Source organism: Triticum dicoccoides, chromosome 7B (assembly GCF_002162155.2).
Source record: "Triticum dicoccoides isolate Atlit2015 ecotype Zavitan chromosome 7B, WEW_v2.0, whole genome shotgun sequence".
Taxonomy (NCBI): Eukaryota; Viridiplantae; Streptophyta; class Magnoliopsida; order Poales; family Poaceae; genus Triticum; species Triticum dicoccoides.
The window spans coordinates 426,216,418-426,235,277 of record NC_041393.1 but is presented as its reverse complement, the minus strand read 5'-3'; positions in this window follow the sequence as shown (position 1 = coordinate 426,235,277).

The following is an 18,860-nucleotide window of genomic DNA, read 5'->3' as shown; positions in this document are numbered from 1 at the left end:
ATACACAAACATTACCAAACAATATGCAACAATATGATGCATGCATGAGACATGGCATATATGAGTGTGTTGGGCTAATGCAACTAAGAACAGATGGGTTTGAACCAATTTGAACCAAAGATTCAAAATTCAAACTCATAAGTTGCCATTTTAGGTGTTATATCTTGTTCTGTGTAAAACAGCAGGTTAGCTTCTGTAAACATGCATGAAACCAGTACAGATGGAAATATTGGATTTTTCTGATCATTTTTCATATATAATTTGTTTCATTTGGAGCTACGGTTGATTTTATATGAATTTTTGAAGTTTGAAACATTTTCTGGAATTTCCTGTGTAAAAATAATTCCAGTAATTTATTATGCGTCAGCACTATGTCATGATGACGTCAGCGGTCAACGGGATGGTCCAGGTCAAACTGACCAGTGGGTCCCGCATGTCAGTGGGTGATTAAACTAGTTAAATTAGGTTTTAACTAAATTGATTTAGTTAACAGAGGGGGTCCACATGTCATAGACCCAGGGGGTCAACCTGGGCCCACCCGTGGTCAAGGTCAGAGTCAAGCCCCGCCGGCGTTCAGCCGCCGGCGAGCCCGACGCGGCGGCGGAAGTGGTTTTGGCCGTTCCGGCCACCAAATGGGTCGCGGAGGCCATCGGAGTGAAGCTGAGGACGAGCCGCAGCTCTTGGTGGATTCCATTGGGGTCGGGGTGGCCGGAGTTGGCGCCGGCGGCGACTTTGGCGGCCATCGGAGTTCGGGTGAGAGCGAACTCGGCCTGGGGTGTGCGGTGAGGTGCGGGGAGTGTACGGTTAGCCCCATCGCAGCGTGGTGAGTGCGATGGACATAGTGAGATGGCCGGAGGATGGCCGGGAGCACGTCGGCGACGAGGTCCGCGACGGCGCGTACGGGTGAGCTTCGTGTGCTCGCTGTGGTGCACGAAAGCGAGAAAGAAAGGGAGGGGAAGGTAGCCCAGCTCACTGCGGTCTCGACGGGACGGACGGCGTGGTCGGGGACGAACTGATGCGGCGGCGACGACGAAGGGGATCTCCGGCGATGGCGGTTCGGGCGAGGCTGGTGCGGCGGCTTCGGGGCACGCGAGCGCTTGGGGCTCGGCTAGCTCGAAGGAGTAGAGGGCGGCGGAGCTTCTGGACACGGTGGCGCGGCGTGGAGACGACGGAGAGCGCGGCTACGGCGGCGGTGCGGCGACGGTGGCGTCGGCCATGGCGTGGGAGCGCGAGGGAGACGAGCTGGGGGCGAATGGAGATGTCGAGGAGGTCCGGGGCGCGACGTGGAGCTCGTCCAAGGCAGCAGGGCGGCGAGAGGGCGAAGCAGAGCGGCGTGCAGCTGCGTGGCGAGCTGCGGTGCTGCCGCCGAGCACCTTGGCTGCCTGCCTGGCAAGCCAAGCAGCTCGCTGGCACGGTGGCCGGGCTGGGCCGGCCAGGTGGGCTGGCTGGTGGGCCGGTGGTGGCGCCAGGTAAGTTTTCTTTCTGTTTTCTTTATTTAATTCTTCTGCAACTTTGTTGAATTATTTAAAATACCTAAAAGGTTCTAAAATTCACCAAACTACTCCTGGTCCATTGTTGGAATATTTCCAACATGAAACATTTTAGATTGGGAATATTTGGACATTTGAAATATTTTATAAATTTTAAATGCCCAAACTCAAATAATTATGATTTAATTCAAAGACCTTAGGATGACCTAGGAAATTGTGCATCACTTTTGGCAGAGGTCTTGAACCAAGACAAAAATGATGGACATTTTAGAAGGGCATTTCAGGTTCATCGAAAATATTTTTAGTAAACCCTAGTTGGTTTCAGAGGGGGCTGGGGGTTCTGGCATTCCCATTTCAGGTTTCTGTTGAATGAAATAAACATGATGCAACACTCTAATGCATGAACTAGCTAGGGTGTGACAACTCACCCCCACTCAAAAGAATCTCGTCCCAAGATTTAGGTTCCTCCGGAAGGAAGGCGGGGTACTCAAGTCGAAGACGATCCTCCCTTTCCCAAGTAGCTTCCTTCTCAGAATGGTGCGACCATTGAACCTTGAGAAACTTGATATTATGTCGTCGAGTGGTACGCTCGGCTTGATCGAGGATACGAACGGGATATTCTCGATATGTGAGATTATCTTGAAGATCAAGCGTTTCGTGGTCCACTCCACGGATAGGATCCGAGAAGCAACGCCTGAGTTGAGAAACGTGGAAGACATCGTGGACTTTGGAGAGATGCGGAGGTAGTTCCAATTGGTAGGCAACTTCTCCTCGTTTGGCAAGAATGCGAAAGGGTCCAATGTAGCGAGGAGCCAATTTGCCCTTGATACCGAAGCGATGGGTTCCCTTCAGAGGAGTAACCCGAAGGTAAGCCTTCTCGTCAACCTCATAAGTCATAGCCTTATGTTTTCGGTCATATTGACTCTTTTGACGAGATTGGGCTGTTTTCAACTTTTCACGAACGATGCGAACTTGCTCTTCTGCTTCCTGGATCATATCCGGGCCAAAGAATTGTCTTTCCCCGGTTTCTGACCAGTTAAGAGGTGTTCGACACCTTCGTCCATAGAGAACTTCAAAAGGTGCTTTGCCCAAGCTAGATTGATAGCTGTTGTTATAAGCAAATTCGGCAAATGGAAGGCATTTCTCCCAATCCATTCCGAATGAGATAACAGAAGCTCGAAGCATGTCTTCTAGGATTTGGTTGACACGTTCTACTTGACCACTTGATTGAGGGTGAAAGGTAGTGCTAAAGGAAAGATGGGTTCCCATAGCGTTTTGGAAACTTTCCCAAAATCGAGAGGTGAAGAGACTACCTCGATCCGAGTTAATTTCCAAAGGAACACCATGGAGAGACACTATCCGGGAGATGTACAAGTCTGCTAGCTGACTAGCGGTTATACTCTCGCGAACAGGTAAGAAATGGGCTACTTTGGAAAGGCGGTCGATAACGACAAAGATAGCATTATTCCCTCTCTTGGTCCTGGGAAAACCGGTAATGAAATCCATACTAATTTTATCCCATTTCCATTCAGGAATAGCTAACGGTTGAAGGGTGCCAGTAGGCCGTTGATGCTCTACTTTTACACGACGACAAATGTCGCAGTTAGCAACAAATTGAGCAATGTCTCTCTTCATCCTAGTCCACCAGAACCTCTGGCGTAGGTCCTGATACATTTTAGTGCTACCGGGATGAATGGTGAGAGGAGAGTTATGAGCCTCCTTAAGGATCAGCTGCCGTATGTGCTGATTCTTGGGAACCACTAAACGGTTCTCAAAATATACAACACCATGTTCATTTGTAGAGAAACATTTAGCATCTCCGCTAGCAATGTTCTCCTTAATCCGGGATATTCCTTTATCTCGCTTTTGGGCAGCGTTGACTTGATCCATAAGAGTAGGTTTCGCCACCAAGGTGGAGAGGAATCCTTGAGGAACAATGTGAAGGTTAAGCTTCCGAAATTCCTCGTGGAGAAGTGGTTGATTTTGTTGCAACATTAGGTTGTTGCAATAGGATTTACGACTTAGCGCATCAACCATCACGTTGGCTTTTCCTGGGGTATAAGTTATTCCTAAGTCGAAATCTGTGATCAACTCAACCCAACGTCTTTGCCTGAGATTCAAATCTGGTTGGGTGAATATGTACTTCAGACTTTGGTGATCGGTGAAGATTTCGCAACGATTACCGAGGAGGTAATGTCGCCAGGTTTTGAGTGCATGGACTACAGCTGCAAGCTCTAGATCATGAGTAGGGTAGTTTTCCTCATGTGGGTGTAATTGCCGTGAAGCATAAGCAATTACGTGTCGATCTTGCATGAGAATACAGCCTAGCCCTTGTCGCGAGGCGTCGCAATAGATAACAAAGTCCTTGGAGAAATCTGGTGGTACCAGTACGGGAGCAGAAGTTAAACGTCTTTTCAGTTCCTGGAAACTGTGCTCACATTGTGGAGTCCACTCGAACTTTTTATCCTTCTTGAGGAGTTCAGTTAGAGGTTTAGCAACTTTGGAGAAGTTCTCGACAAAGCGGCGACAATAGCTCGCTAAGCCAAGGAAACTCCGAACTTGCTTGACTGACTCAGGTGGAGTCCAATTAAGGACGGCTTGAACTCGCTCGGGGTTGACAGCAATACCTTTACCAGAAATTACATGTCCTAGATAGGTCACTTCTGGCAGCCAAAATTCGCATTTAGAAAACTTGGCATAAAGGCGATGTTCTCTATGTTTCATCAACACTAGCCTTAGATGTTCGGCATGTTCTTCCTCGTTCTTAGAATAGATGAGTATGTCATCGAGGTAAACCACGACGAATTTATCCAAATACTCCATGAAGATTGAGTTCATTAACCGGGAGAAGGTGGCTGGAGCATTGGTTAAACCGAAGGACATGACGGTGTACTCGTATTGGCCGTAACGAGTAACAAAGGCCATTTTGGGAATGTCCCCGTTTCGGATTTTGATTTGATGGTAGCCTAACCTCAAATCCATCTTAGAGAAGACTGAGGATCCTGTGAGCTGATCATACAGATCGTTGATCCTGGGAAGCGGATACTTGTTCTTAATTGTGACCAAGTTGACGGGTCGATAATCTACAACCATCCGGTCCGTACCATCCTTCTTCTTGACGAAGAGGACGGGGCAAGCCCAAGGAGATGAACTAGGACGGATGAAACCCTTTTTCAAGGACTCATCGAGTTGTTTCTTAAGTTCGGCTAGTTCTAGGGGTGCCATCTTATAGGGTCTTCTAGAAATTGGGACAGTTCCTGGAATGAGGTCTATCACGAACTCAACATCTCTGTCAGGTGGAACACCTGGCAATTCTTCTGGAAAAACATCCGGGAAGTCTCGGACTACCGGAACGTCTTCGAGGTCTGGCAATGGACTGGCATTAAGAGAATATAGTTGGCGCTTGGATATTCGGGTCAAGACATTGACTATCTTTCCCGAGGGGTGCGTAAGTTGAACAGTCCTAGAGAAACAATCAATCTTGGCATGATGGGCTGACATCCAGTCCATACCCAAGATGATATTTATATCCGAAGATTTGAGAGCTATCAACGATGCAAGGAAAACAAGTCTGTCGACCTGAATTTCATTTCCATGGCTTACTCTAGAGGTTTGCCATCTAGAACCCGGAGTAGAAATTTCCATGGTGGAAGGCATGTCACAGAACGCAGTGTTATGCAAACGAGCATAGTTTTCGGATATGAATGAATGAGATGCTCCAGTATCGAAAAGAACGGATGCCGGGTGGCAATTAACAAGAAGCGTACCGAGCACGACGTTGGGATCCTCTTGGGCCTCTTCAGCTGAGACACAATTAACATGGCCACGTGCAGTGGTGGCCGGCTTGGCATAGAACACCTTTCCTGCTGGCTTGCCACGGCCAACAGCTTTTGCAGGCTGGTTGGGGTTGGTCTGAGGACAATCGCGCATGTAGTGGCCTGACTCCCCACATTTGAAGCACGTCACGGGGTTGGCGCGTAGAGGAGCATTGTTGGTTGGCCCACCATAGGGCTTAGCTGGTGCATACTGCTGAACTGGGCGAGGCGCCTGAAAGGATGGCCTCGGTGTGAATCTGGGTGGCAGGGCAGTATTAGGCACCCACACACGGCGCTTCTGTGGTCCAGCACCGGATGAGGAACCCATATCACGGCCATGCTTGCGTGTTGCTTCGAAATCAGTCTGACCCGTTTCAGCGCTGATGGCTTTGTTAACAAGCTTCTGGAAAGAGGTGCACTCATGCAGGCGGAGATCTCGGCGAAGTTCAGGGCTAAGTCCCATGCGGAACCTTGCCTGTTTCTTGGCGTCAGTGGAGACCTCTTCAGTTGCATAGCGTGCGAGGTTACCAAACTCTCTACTGTAGGCGTCCACGGAGAGACGGCCTTGGGTGAAACTGCAGAACTCCTCACGTTTACGATCCATGAGACCCTCCGGAATGTGATGTTCACGGAAAGCCTCACTGAATTCTGCCCAAGTAGTGACATGGCCAACTGGGTGCATAGCCATATAGTTCTCCCACCAGAGACTGGCGGGGCCTTCAAGATGATATGCAGCAAAGGTGACCTTGTCAGCCTCAGCTACCAGTGCAGAACGCAGTTTGTGGGTAATGCTGCGAAGCCAGTCATCAGCGTCGAGAGGCTCGACGGAGTGGTGGAAGGTAGGTGGGTGTAACTTGATGAAGTCACTGAGCGACACCAAGTTATTCCTCTGATGATGTGCTGTGTTTTGTTCGATGCGCTCCAACAAACGATTGGTCTCCCGTTTGTTTCTCTCGGCCTCCAGCATAACTTCGGCCAGAGAAGGAGGGTGAGGCAGGTTCGCTTCTCCAACTCTGCTGCCTTCGGCCTGCTCTGGCGGAGCAGGGTTGTTGCGGGTGTTAACCATCCTAGGAAAAACAAGACAAGGATTTAGTCCAGGATGGCAAGAGTCTGACTTAGAAATGTAGAATGTAATGGATAACTTGGTATGCAAGATGATCATCCGTATGACATGGTAGATACAGAAACTGCTTCTTTATTCCATCGTCATACACACCATACAAGGTTTAGTACAAGACCAAACAAAGTACTATTGCGGTGAAAAGAGGATTACATCTCATCGGAGGCATACCAAGCTCCTATACATTATTTTTCTTACACCTCCGGAATTAGTACACACTAAGTCGTATTCCACGGGTCACGCACGACGGTGGAAATACAACTGTTACAGTACTAGTGGGACTACTACTAACTCAGACGTCTCCGTAGTAGTTCTCATAGAAGTCTCCTCCGTAACCTGGAAGTTCAACGTGATCGTCCGGAAACAGACGGTCCTGAGGAGCCTGTGGACCATAAGGGCAAGGGTGAGGTCTTGGACCAACAAACGGTGGCCTGCGGGGACCACGAGGTGGGGTGATGCCCCCCACATCACGCCAATCCATCATGTCCGGCAGAGCAGATCTAACAGGATACAGGTCTCTCATATCCATATAACCAACTTGTACAGCCGGTGCAAAACGAGTCAAAGTGGCCCAATGATCAGCACGGGCGTTGAAGAGCTCCATCCTCAAGGCCCGACTCTCTCGGTCCTTGTCCTCGAGCAACTCGGCAGTGGTGCGGGTTAGTGAGTCCTCCTGGCTGGAATCAGCATAGATAGCCCGGAGATACCCAAACGCTCCAGGAAGTGAACCGGGCATATACCGGAAGTCGGTGTTGCGAAGCAGGCCAGTCCTGACTCGCATGATGGTCATCATAGAATAAGCAGCATCTTGCACCGCCATATCAATAGTAACACCAAGCCCATAGGAGCTGTGAAGGGCCTCGGTGGAACCAGGATAAGAGGGAAATATCCTGACAGTGCAGAGATACTGGCTTTGATTAAAATCTCGATACTGCTCTTCGACTGTGTATTCGGGATACCAACGATATCCCGCTTCGATCATAACCCGAACTAGCATAGCTGTATGGCCGGTCACACCAATGCATCTGGTCAGACGAACCACTTGATTTTGGTCACGAGTGGCCATCTGGAAGCATAACCACAATGCAAAGACATTAGAATTTCTAGCAGAATTTGGACATCATAACGACTGTAAATGCTCAAAAGGATTTGAGATATTTTACAAAGAATTGCATAGCCACTCAACAATGTCATATCAAGGTTCTGGGTCCAACTTAGTAACATAACAGGATAGTAAAACTGAATCAGGCTTGTAACCATCAAACCTATAAGGTACTACTGATTAGTAACACGTGAACCTAATAGAGAGAAGAGATCCTAATCCTTAAACCCCGGTGGAAGAATGGACTGACTCAGATCAGAATGTCATGAGGTAAAGGAGTAAAAAGAGCCTTACGTACCATCCCACAATCAATTCCCCTACATATAACTAAAGCATTTCTAGACTCAACATCGACCAGTTTGGCTTGGAGAACCTACAGGCAGTCCAGCTCTGATGCCAACGCTGTCAGGATCCCGACTCAATGTCACATCGATCTAGCCTGTAACACATCATATCACTTTGCGGCCTCACGCACGGTATCCCAACGGGTGTCGCCTTACCTTAGCCCGGGACCGTTTGCGCCTTTTGGCACACGTATATGATAGTGTCGCTAGCATCCATATGAAAAGGAGCCCGGGCTGACATGACTAGTTGTAAACCCAAAGTGGCACAGACTTACAGGGACAGGCATCCATGACCCAGCATCGAACGTGTCGGTCATCAGCAAGTAAGTTCCGGGCTGTAGCACTGGGCTAGCAGGACTCCGGTAAACCGGGCTGTAGCGGGCTAACAGGACTCCGGTACTCAATGCGTGACATTTCCCCGAAGGGACAGACACAGGAACGAAGAAGGACACATGCCGGCCAGCCTAAGTGTTCCGGAGCAGTAGCAAGCTACCATGGCTCAGTGGAGACACTAGGAGACATTTCCCGGTAAGAGAGGCTACTAAAGATAAACAACTAGATAGTCAGATCCCACACATACCAAGCATTTCAATCATACACACAATATGCTCGATATGTGCAAATACAACAAGGCATCACAACATGACTCTACGACACAAGTACTTTATTTAAGGCTCAGAGAGCCATTCATAGCATACACACAAGTACGGGTCACACGACCCACATACAAGTCATACAAGCATACAAGCCAACAGCGGAAGTGTTTTGTCTGAGTACAGACAACTAGTAAAATAAAAGAGGCTTGGGTAAGCCTAGCTATACTACATGGTTCTTCACTTGCTCAGGATCACCACCTGGGCCTTAGTCTACTCATCGATGTCAACGTCTACGAAGAACCCGTCGGAAGGGTTTGTGGCATCGTCTAAAAAATGTAAATTATAGCAACATGAGTACAAAGGTACTCAGCAAGACTTACATCAGATCCTACATACATGCATATTATCAAGAAGGGTTTGTGGGGTTATTGCAGCAAGCCAGCTTTGACTCGTGGCTAAGCTATCCTACGAGACACCAACTTGAAATAGTTTTGCGCACTCGAGTCCACTACTCATCACTTCAATACACCACCGAGGATCCACCTCCGTCTTCATACGGAAGAGCCATCCTCGGCACTCACGCTTATCTTGAGGCTTTTAGTAGTATCCATTTACTTGTCTATGAACTGTATAGGCAACCAAGTAGTCCTTTACCGCGGACGCGGCTATTCGAATAGATGATGTTAACCCTGCAGGGGTGTACTTCTTCATACATGTTTCCACCACTTAGCGTCTGCACACGACATGTGCTCGGCAGACTTCAAGCGAAAGCCGACGTGGGTGTAGACCACGACCTACCTAGACACCTAAGTCTCTAGTCCAGGTTTATCGCCTATTTGGGTTCCATCTATGAGGAGTTCCGGCCGAAGTTTCGCTCACAGCCCCAAACGATGTGAACAAGGTTCCCGAGATACGAAACGGGCATCCGGTACACCCGGCCACGTACCTACCGCATCACAGCCCACCCCTACGGTCAGCGCTGTCCACGGCCTCCAGTAGGCTACAAACACCAGAAACTACTTGCAACTCCTGGACAGAGGACTAGGGTGCATAAGAAGTCGAGCGGGGTCATATTTCAGGGCCCAATGTATGGTAGTAGCTGATTCTTAAATCACACATACAGATCTTAGTGCTTAAGGACGGCCTCAATGAAACAACCCACCATGTACTCCTACATGGCCTCTCATCGATACCTTTATCAAATCGTGTTCAACACCTTACTCTCATACTGACACAATCATTTCACTCTAGCCATCACCCAGATGAACCAGACCTGACACGACTCTAAGCATAGCAGGCATAGCAAGGTAGGAACAACACAATCATATGGCTCAATCAACTCCTACACATGCTAGTGGGTTTCATCTAGTTACTGTGGCAATGACAGGTCATGCAGAGGAAATGGGTTCAACTACCGCAGCACACAGCAGTTTGAATCGCGTTGTCTTAATGCAGTAAACGAGAGCAAGAGCAAGAACGTGGGATTTTATCGATATGATCAAATGGTTGGTTGCTTGCCTGACGGGTCGGTGCACGGGTATTGCTCTTCGTCGGGGTTATCACGGTACTCCTCGGGGGCAGAACCTGCCGCAGAGAACACCGATACACAAACATTACCAAACAATATGCAACAATATGATGCATGCATGAGACATGGCATATATGAGTGTGTTGGGCTAATGCAACTAAGAACAGATGGGTTTGAACCAATTTGAACCAAAGATTCAAAATTCAAACTCATAAGTTGCCATTTTAGGTGTTATATCTTGTTCTGTGTAAAACAGCAGGTTAGCTTCTGTAAACATGCATGAAACCAGTACAGATGGAAAGATTGGATTTTTCTGATCATTTTTCATATATAATTTGTTTCATTTGGAGCTACGGTTGATTTTATATGAATTTTTGAAGTTTGAAACATTTTCTGGAATTTCCTGTGTAAAAATAATTCCAGTAATTTATTATGCGTCAGCACTATGTCATGATGACGTCAGCGGTCAACGGGATGGTCCAGGTCAAACTGACCAGTGGGTTCCGCATGTCAGTGGGTGATTAAACTAGTTAAATTAGGTTTTAACTAAATTGATTTAGTTAACAGAGGGGGTCCACATGTCATAGACCCAGGGGGTCAACCTGGGCCCACCCGTGGTCAAGGTCAGAGTCAAGCCCCGCCGGCGTTCAGCCGCCGGCGAGCCCGACGCGGCGGCGGAAGTGGTTTTGGCCGTTCCGGCCACCAAATGGGTCGCGGAGGCCATCGGAGTGAAGCTGAGGACGAGCCGCAGCTCTTGGTGGAGTCCATTGGGGTCGGGGTGGCCGGAGTTGGCGCCGGCGGCGACTTTGGCGGCCACCGGAGTTCGGGTGAGAGCGAACTCGGCCTGGGGTGTGCGGTGAGGTGCGGGGAGTGTACGGTTAGCCCCATCGCAGCGTGGTGAGTGCGATGGACATAGTGAGATGGCCGGAGGATGGCCGGGAGCACGTCGGCGACGAGGTCCGCGACGGCGCGTACGGGTGAGCTTCGTGTGCTCGCTGTGGTGCACGAAAGCGAGAAAGAAAGGGAGGGGAAGGTAGCCCAGCTCACTGCGGTCTCGACGGGACGGACGGCGTGGTCGGGGACGAACTGATGCGGCGGCGACGGCGAAGGGGATCTCCGGCGATGGCGGTTCGGGCGAGGCTGGTGCGGCGGCTTCGGGGCACGCGAGCGCTCGGGGCTCGGCTAGCTCGAAGGAGTAGAGGGCGGCGGAGCTTCTGGACACGGTGGCGCGGCGTGGAGACGACGGAGAGCGCGGCTACGGCGACGGTGGCGTCCGCCATGGCGTGGGAGCGCGAGGGAGACGAGCTGGGGGCGAATGGAGATGTCCAGGAGGTCCGGGGCGCGACGTGGAGCTCGTCCAAGGCAGCAGGGCGGCGAGAGGGCGAAGCAGAGCGGCGTGCAGCTGCGTGGCGAGCTGCGGTGCTGCCGCCGAGCACCTAGGCTGCCTGCCTGGCAAGCCAAGCAGCTCGCTGGCGCGGTGGCCGGGCTGGGCCGGCCAGGTGGGCTGGCTGGTGGGCCGGTGGTGGCGCCAGGTAAGTTTTCTTTCTGTTTTATTTATTTAATTCTTCTGCAACTTTGTTGAATTATTTAAAATACCTAAAAGGTTCTAAAATTCACCAAACTACTCCTGGTCCATTGTTGGAATATTTCCAACATGAAACATTTTAGATTGGGAATATTTGGACATTTGAAATATTTTATAAATTTTAAATGCCCAAACTCAAATAATTATGATTTAATTCAAAGACCTTAGGATGACCTAGGAAATTGTGCATCACTTTTGGCAGAGGTCTTGAACCAAGACAAAAATGATGGACATTTTAGAAGGGCATTTCAGGTTCATCGAAAATATTTTTAGTAAACCCTAGTTGGTTTCAGAGGGGGCTGGGGGTTCTGGCATTCCCATTTCAGGTTTCTGTTGAATGAAATAAACATGATGCAACACTCTAATGCATGAACTAGCTAGGGTGTGACACTTGCTAACCCGCATGCATGTGGATGAAACAATTATAATTATGATGGAAGACAAAAATACCAAAACTATGAGGATCCCATGCAAAAACAGTGCCACGAGTAGTGGCAGCAAACACAAGACCCTCGTATTCAATTGCATCACAGTACTCATCAGTGTACAGAAACTGATTTTTGAGAAATATCCATGGACGAGCCGTGGAATCAGTAACGACGACAACAAGCTTGTCGAAGATAGCAACAACTTCATAGTTCTCGTAATTCCTAGAGCGGTTGGGAACTCGACAAATTGCTATATTCCGTAGACGATAGCCACCATGATCGTATTTGAATGTAGGTAGATCATTTGTGTGCTCAACCTTAGGGCACTCTGAGATTTTTGGAAGTGGAATCCACTGACAAGTGTACACATTCATAAGTTCCCACTCGCAATTGAACCCAATATAAACAACCCAATCTCCGTTTGCGCCAGCCCAGGCCTTACCCTTAAGCGATGGCATCTTCACATCACACATATCATTATCAAGCGGCATCAACTTGCACAAGGCAAGGCCTTTGTCGTTCGCGCCCATGCGAACAGGCTTATAGCAAAGAAGATAAGGCAGATTAAACCGCTCCTGGACCCGTGGGTTCCTTGTAAAGATGTTATTAGTTGAGTCGAGAATGGTCTTGAACGAACTTGCCATGCTAGCCGAGGTAATGACGTCGCACCGATCAATGAGTTCCTCCACCACATTGTCTTTCAGATCGGGGCAAGAATAATGGGGTCGTTTCTGGCTTGTTCCCTCCATGGGGAAGACGATCGAACAATGACAGAAGGAAGGGTGAAGGCAAATGGAGGAGGGGGGCATAGCATGCGACAACAGTTCCAAATCGACAGGGGAAGGCGAAGAGGCGGTGGATGGTTGCCACGTTACACGAAGAGGCGCCCCGGCCTACATAGACGTCTATTCGGAAATTGTAGAAAAGGACCCACCATCGTCTCACTGACATGTTGGAACGGGACCACATGTCAACGAAACATGGTGTGTCATTTCTCGTGCAAAATGCGATCTGGCCACGTTGGCCCGAAGTGCCGCATTATTTCTCTACTTTATTTTTTAATGGCGTGCCGTTTAGTATTGAAGCACGACTAACTGGTACTGTATGCAGAGAAAATATAAGCTGCTCTACCACTACTCCACCTCTAGTACTAGTAGTATAAAAAAGATATATAGGCTGGAGCTTCAGCACTTTCTTGCTAAGGGCTGCCCACTTGCTTCTCACGCTATCACCCTCTCTCTAGATCTAAAAAAGATGGCCTCGCTCTCCCTCCTCACCGGTGGTCACAGATCCGCCGGGGAAGAAAAGGACGTGCAATGTTGACGCACTCGTCATCGGCGAGCGAGGTCACGCACTGACGACAAGGTCGTCCCCTCAGACCTAGAGCCCGCGCGGGATGGCCTCTGTCCCCAAGCTTGTTGCCATAGTGTGTGCAGAGGATGACGACCACGAGCGAAGCCACTTCCCGCCGCCCCTCAGGTATGCTACCTCTTTTCGAACTATACCCTTGTTCTATTGCCCCATCTTCCACGTCGCTGCATGTGGATTTTTTTTCCACTCCACCATCTTCCCAATGTGCTATCCACTGCTCTGCTGGTCACACAGACGAAAACCTTAATTTGCACTATTAGAGGAAACCCTACTTCATGCAGACTAATTCATGTCTGGGTTGAATAAGGAAAGGAAGGGAGACTGTACTATCCAAGAGAGTAGGCATCGAACCCGCATCTAGGTTGAAAAGGGGAAAGTCAGTAGCTAAGGAACGAGTCTCATGTCTCTTGGTTGAAGAAGGGTACAAAGGCATGAAAACGCAATAGAGAATGACCAGGTCGATCGGTTTGTTGTCCTCACATAGGAAAAAGGTGGCTAAAGAGAACAAAAATGGGACGTAAACCACATATGCTACTTGGATATTTGTTGCTCTGGGCAACAATACCTCCCTCACCACTCTATGCGTCTGTGGAGGTACATCGTACTGGTGTGCCCACTGTCCGAATGGGCATCCCATGCTCTTATTGCTACTTTTTTGTTGTTAGTATAATGCCAGCGGTCAAGTCAAGCAATGCTACTGCTAAAGTGATGCCACATTTAACTAATGCCGCACTCAGTCTAATGCCATTGATAAATTTAAGCAATGCCATTTAATATCATTGGATTATTTCAGGGTTAGCTATCGATTGTGGATGTATTAAAGATTTTTCAGCTAAGGCATTCTAATGCTGCTGCACAACCAGTATACCAACGATGAATCTTGTTACTACCTTCAGATTTTTGCACTGTTAATGCTTATAGCTTACGTACCTCACTTTCATGAGATAAGTCAATTTTTTTTGTACAATATCATGAGGAAAGGTCAAGAGTGGGCACCTCCTCCTCCTGCTGTTCTCTTGATTCGTTCGATCCAGTTTTTATGGTTGACCAATTATCAAGATTAGAATAGCAATTTTTAGGTCCCCTTGAGTTCGAAATGATATTTACCTTGAAGGTACATGGTTTGCAGTTTTTTTATACTGTCATTAGTTAATAATGCTAGTTACCTCCAGACTTTTGTATTTGGTTTAATGCTCATGCACAACTAGTATACCAATGCTGAAACTTGTTACCTTTACATTTTGTATTGTTAATTCTTATAGAAATCTTCCAGTGCTAGAGTTTACTGAAATCTGTTCAGTAAAACCATTATACTGTACCCTGTAATAAAATAACTACTCTACTGTTGCACTAGCCACTGGATTAGTGTATTTTTGTACTATTCGAATGGTGTTGCATTAGCGTATGGACATAAATAAAGTGTGGCAAGCTTTCCCAGATATGTGCTCAAGAAAACGACTACTACCTGTTTTTCTAAATACTAGACGTTGGGTACTTTAAATTGAACTGCGAAAACGTCTTATATTAAGGAACAGAGGGTGTAGAGTTCACTCAAATTATCCCGGTAAAGCTAGTCACACCTTTGTTAAAGTTAATGTTCATTATGTTATCGGAGGAGGTCTGTATGTTTGTCTCTAATGCCTGTCGACTACATACCTGACATCATGATGTAATGTTAAGTCATTTCCTTTTGTATAGTATCACCGAATTGTCAAGGCAGTGATGGCGTTTTATTTTAGTTAAACTACACAAAATATTCTTAAAAGAAGAGGAAAGGCCAGTAATCAATTATCTTTTCAGAAAGAACTATATATGCCTTCCTGACATCAGCCGCTGTTGCCTTATTTATTCCTTCAAACAGGTGGTTAGAAACAGTCTTGCTACCTTTTCCCATTAAGTAACTGGAATGCTTATATTTGTGAGTCTATGCTTCCACTAGTGCCACTTCTAGAGTAATCGCACTTTCAATATCTATGCAAACAGGGATGCTCAATTTTAGTGGAACTGCACAAAAAGTCCAAATGGTTCAACATTAGGAGCATGTTTTCTTCTGAACCTCTATATCCAATTGGTGGCACTATGAGCTGTTCATTACGAAGGTACATGGTTTGCCTCTATCTTGCTACTCTTTTTGTACTGTCAATAGATAGTAATACTAGTGGTTTGCATATGAATTTATTGGCAGGGTGGACCTACATTGGAGGTGCAGGGAAGGATTCAATGATTGGATGCTCAATTTCGGTTGTATCGATTTCACCTCTTCCATCACTGCGAACATGGATATCCTTGGTCTGATGAAGAACAGGCGTTATATTTCTGCTCTGAACCAGCATATCAATTCAGTATGAAATTATCCAGGGCAAAACATGACTGTATCAAATTGTCCAGTGCAAAACATGACAGATGCTAAGCAAAAGAGACGTGTTTAAATCAAAAATACAAGGTGGGGTATATGTTTAATCGCTGCTTGATATTTGTGCAGATAGAGATGTCTGCCCATTGCTATTTGGCAAACAAACAAAGTGACCGCAATTTTGGTTTAACTGCACAAGAGAATAGTATAGTCACTGCTTGCAGTGCCATTTAAAAATAGACACAGAAAGATTGGATAGTCACTTCATGGACTGCAGAAAAGTAGTACTATTCTATTTATTGGCCAACACTAGGTGCTTCATTGCTTTGGTCTGATTATACAACGGGCATCATTTTGCCTAAGTTAAAGTTTGTATTCCGAAAATAGTCTCGCCGTGTGATTGAGAGAAGACAAAATCATATTGCAGTGGATGTTCCTCCATCATGTGTGGTTAATTCTCATGGTTCCAGCTGTTGGTGAAACCACTTACGTTTGCAAGCAGAATTGTAGACTTCACAAACAAATTTGTCTTTCAGTCTGTACTGAATGTTGGCCAAGAGAAGCATCCATGTTAGTAGGAAGAACAAATGTTTTTCTAGATCTTTACTTTTGGAGCTACATATTTGTATATGATCTGTGAATCATTGAGATGCATTAACATGTTGATCTTATGTACGGGAATCATACTAGTTGGTTCTGAATTTGGGCTACTAATGCGAACATATTACAATGCCAGTCCTGTGAGTCTCGTGTGAAGATTTCAAACGGATCGGCTCTTACTGTCGTGCACAACATGATCCTTATTTCTGTGTTCTCAGTGTTTACAAGTTACTAACAGTTCCTTATTTCTGTTTGCTTAGTGTTTACAAGTTACTAATCGATCACTAGCTAGCCTACTAATGCGCTCCTGGCAGTTTTAGTTGCGACGCAAGATCCGAAGTGGGAGTTTTTTGAATAAAAATGCCTACCTCTATCTGAAGAAACTGACAAGCTGCTCTGAAGAAAATGCCATGTGAATCTGAAGAAATTGCCAGCAAAAACGTTCGCAAATGCCTTATCTCCCAGCTAACGTTCATCACCTAATGCAATCGTACACGTAGACCATCCGACCTACTCAATCCTACACGTACACTATCCGACCTACTCAATCCTACACGGATAAATAGAGGATCACGCACGTATTACCTCCTTTCCGGTTTGGAGGGCTCAATTCAAGAAACGACCTACTCGATCCTACACGAATAAATAGCGGATCACGCACATACTAGTACCTCCTTCCGGTTTGCAGGGCTTAATTCAAAAATCTCACCAAGAAAGGTACTCCCTCCGTCCAGGTTTATTAGTTCCGTGAGCCAAAGCAGCAAGACCAATGCATGGCAATAATTAACTGCATGCAGAAGTTTAAGCCTAATTAATTCTAGCGATTTAAGTGGTTGCATGCGTGCCCTCGGCTGCGACTCGTTGCATCTTGCTCCGCGTATTGGCTATGAGCGATTCTGAGTGGTTGCATGCAGCCGGCCGTAATTAAGGCAGCTAACTGATGCAAAAAAAGATGCGCTTTAATTGTTGTGGGCCTTTTAAATCCGTGGAATCATTATTGAAAAGGAGGGAGTACCTCATCTGGATGATTCGAGTGCACTTGTTTGACCGTCACGCCAGCGTGCGACCCAGCACGGACCGGACGGGACGACACAGTCATAATTTTAGTTTTTCTAGTTTACCATGGCAAGTTGGAGCGCTAAGGCATACTTGCTTATGCATTGAATTCCGATGACCATCGTGTTTCTCGCGACACGCTGGTTCGCCTACCTTCCGCCTATAAGTACTGTTTCCCGGCCTTCTTCGGTGGCACCATGATCCAACTCGACCTATCCTCATAAGCCCCCACCGGCCCGACGTCGCTCGCCACTTATCCTTGCTCTCGCCACGACGGCCATGCCCCCGCCCGCCCGTGATAGGCGACGCCGGAGGCAGTCACTGACGGAACTAGTGTTCGGTTTTTCATCAGAAGGTAGACGGAGGGAGGAGGCATTCTATCGGGCTTTAGATGGCAATGCAGAGTATGAGGAGTTGTTGGAGCGCGACCGCCTGGCGGAGGAGCAGGAGTTGTTGGAGTGCGACCGCCTAGCGGAGGAGCAGTGTATCACTGATTTGTGCCGCCAGCGGGACATGGAGCAGCAGCGCACCGATGCTCTGAGTCGCGAGTAGAGCGCCCGCAACTGGGCCGACTACATGGAGGCTGGCACCCGGCAAATAGCGCTGGAGGCTGTCGGGAACACACTCATTCGCGACGCTGATTTTTACTACCAGCTCGTCAATTGGGTTTCCCGCTTAGAAGACGAAGCTTCGGTTGACCACGCCAGCATGGAAAGGGCCAACACGCGCGAGCAACGCGCCCTATCGCACCTCTGGCAAGTCCGAGGCGAGGCAGAGGACGCTGGTGCCAGCGTTTAGCGTGTACCACAGATGGCGACTGGCATCGTCTAGTTAGCTAAGAGTAAGTTAGTACTTGTACGCTACTAGAGTATTAGTGGGAGTAGATAGTTAACTTGGCTATGGTGGTTGTCAACGTGGAAGTTCAGTACTCTATATCTGGATCAGACATGTTACTTTGCTCTGAATGTTGAACTTTCTGTTTGAACGTATGGAATGGGCTGTTATTTTTTAAAAGGGTTGTATTTGTCCGCCACAGGTTTAGAGGCTGACTTGTGGGCCTACCAGGTTGACGCGTACACAATCAAGAGATGATTATACGCGGAGAGGATGACAGCAGGGACCCGCCAAGGTCATGGCAGTACGCAAGGAAGTGCCTCCTTATTTCAAGCCAATACAAAAAGTGGCTCCTCCTAATGGATTTCTGACATCTGGGTCCCATGCCATTGTCAACGTAGTCAATAAACGAGAGAATTGGACAACGAGCAGCTGACACCAGGGACCCAACAGCTCACCCAGTTATTTTTGTTTTGGGTTAAGTTGATAAATGCCACTCCAAATCTGGTGACTCCGAGAAATGCCACTGCAATTTCCAAACTTTGAAAAATGCCATTTCATGCCATTTCTAGTGGCATTTTTTGAAGTCTGGAGTGGCGTTTTTCAAAGTTTGCAAATTGCTGTGGCGTTTTTCAAAG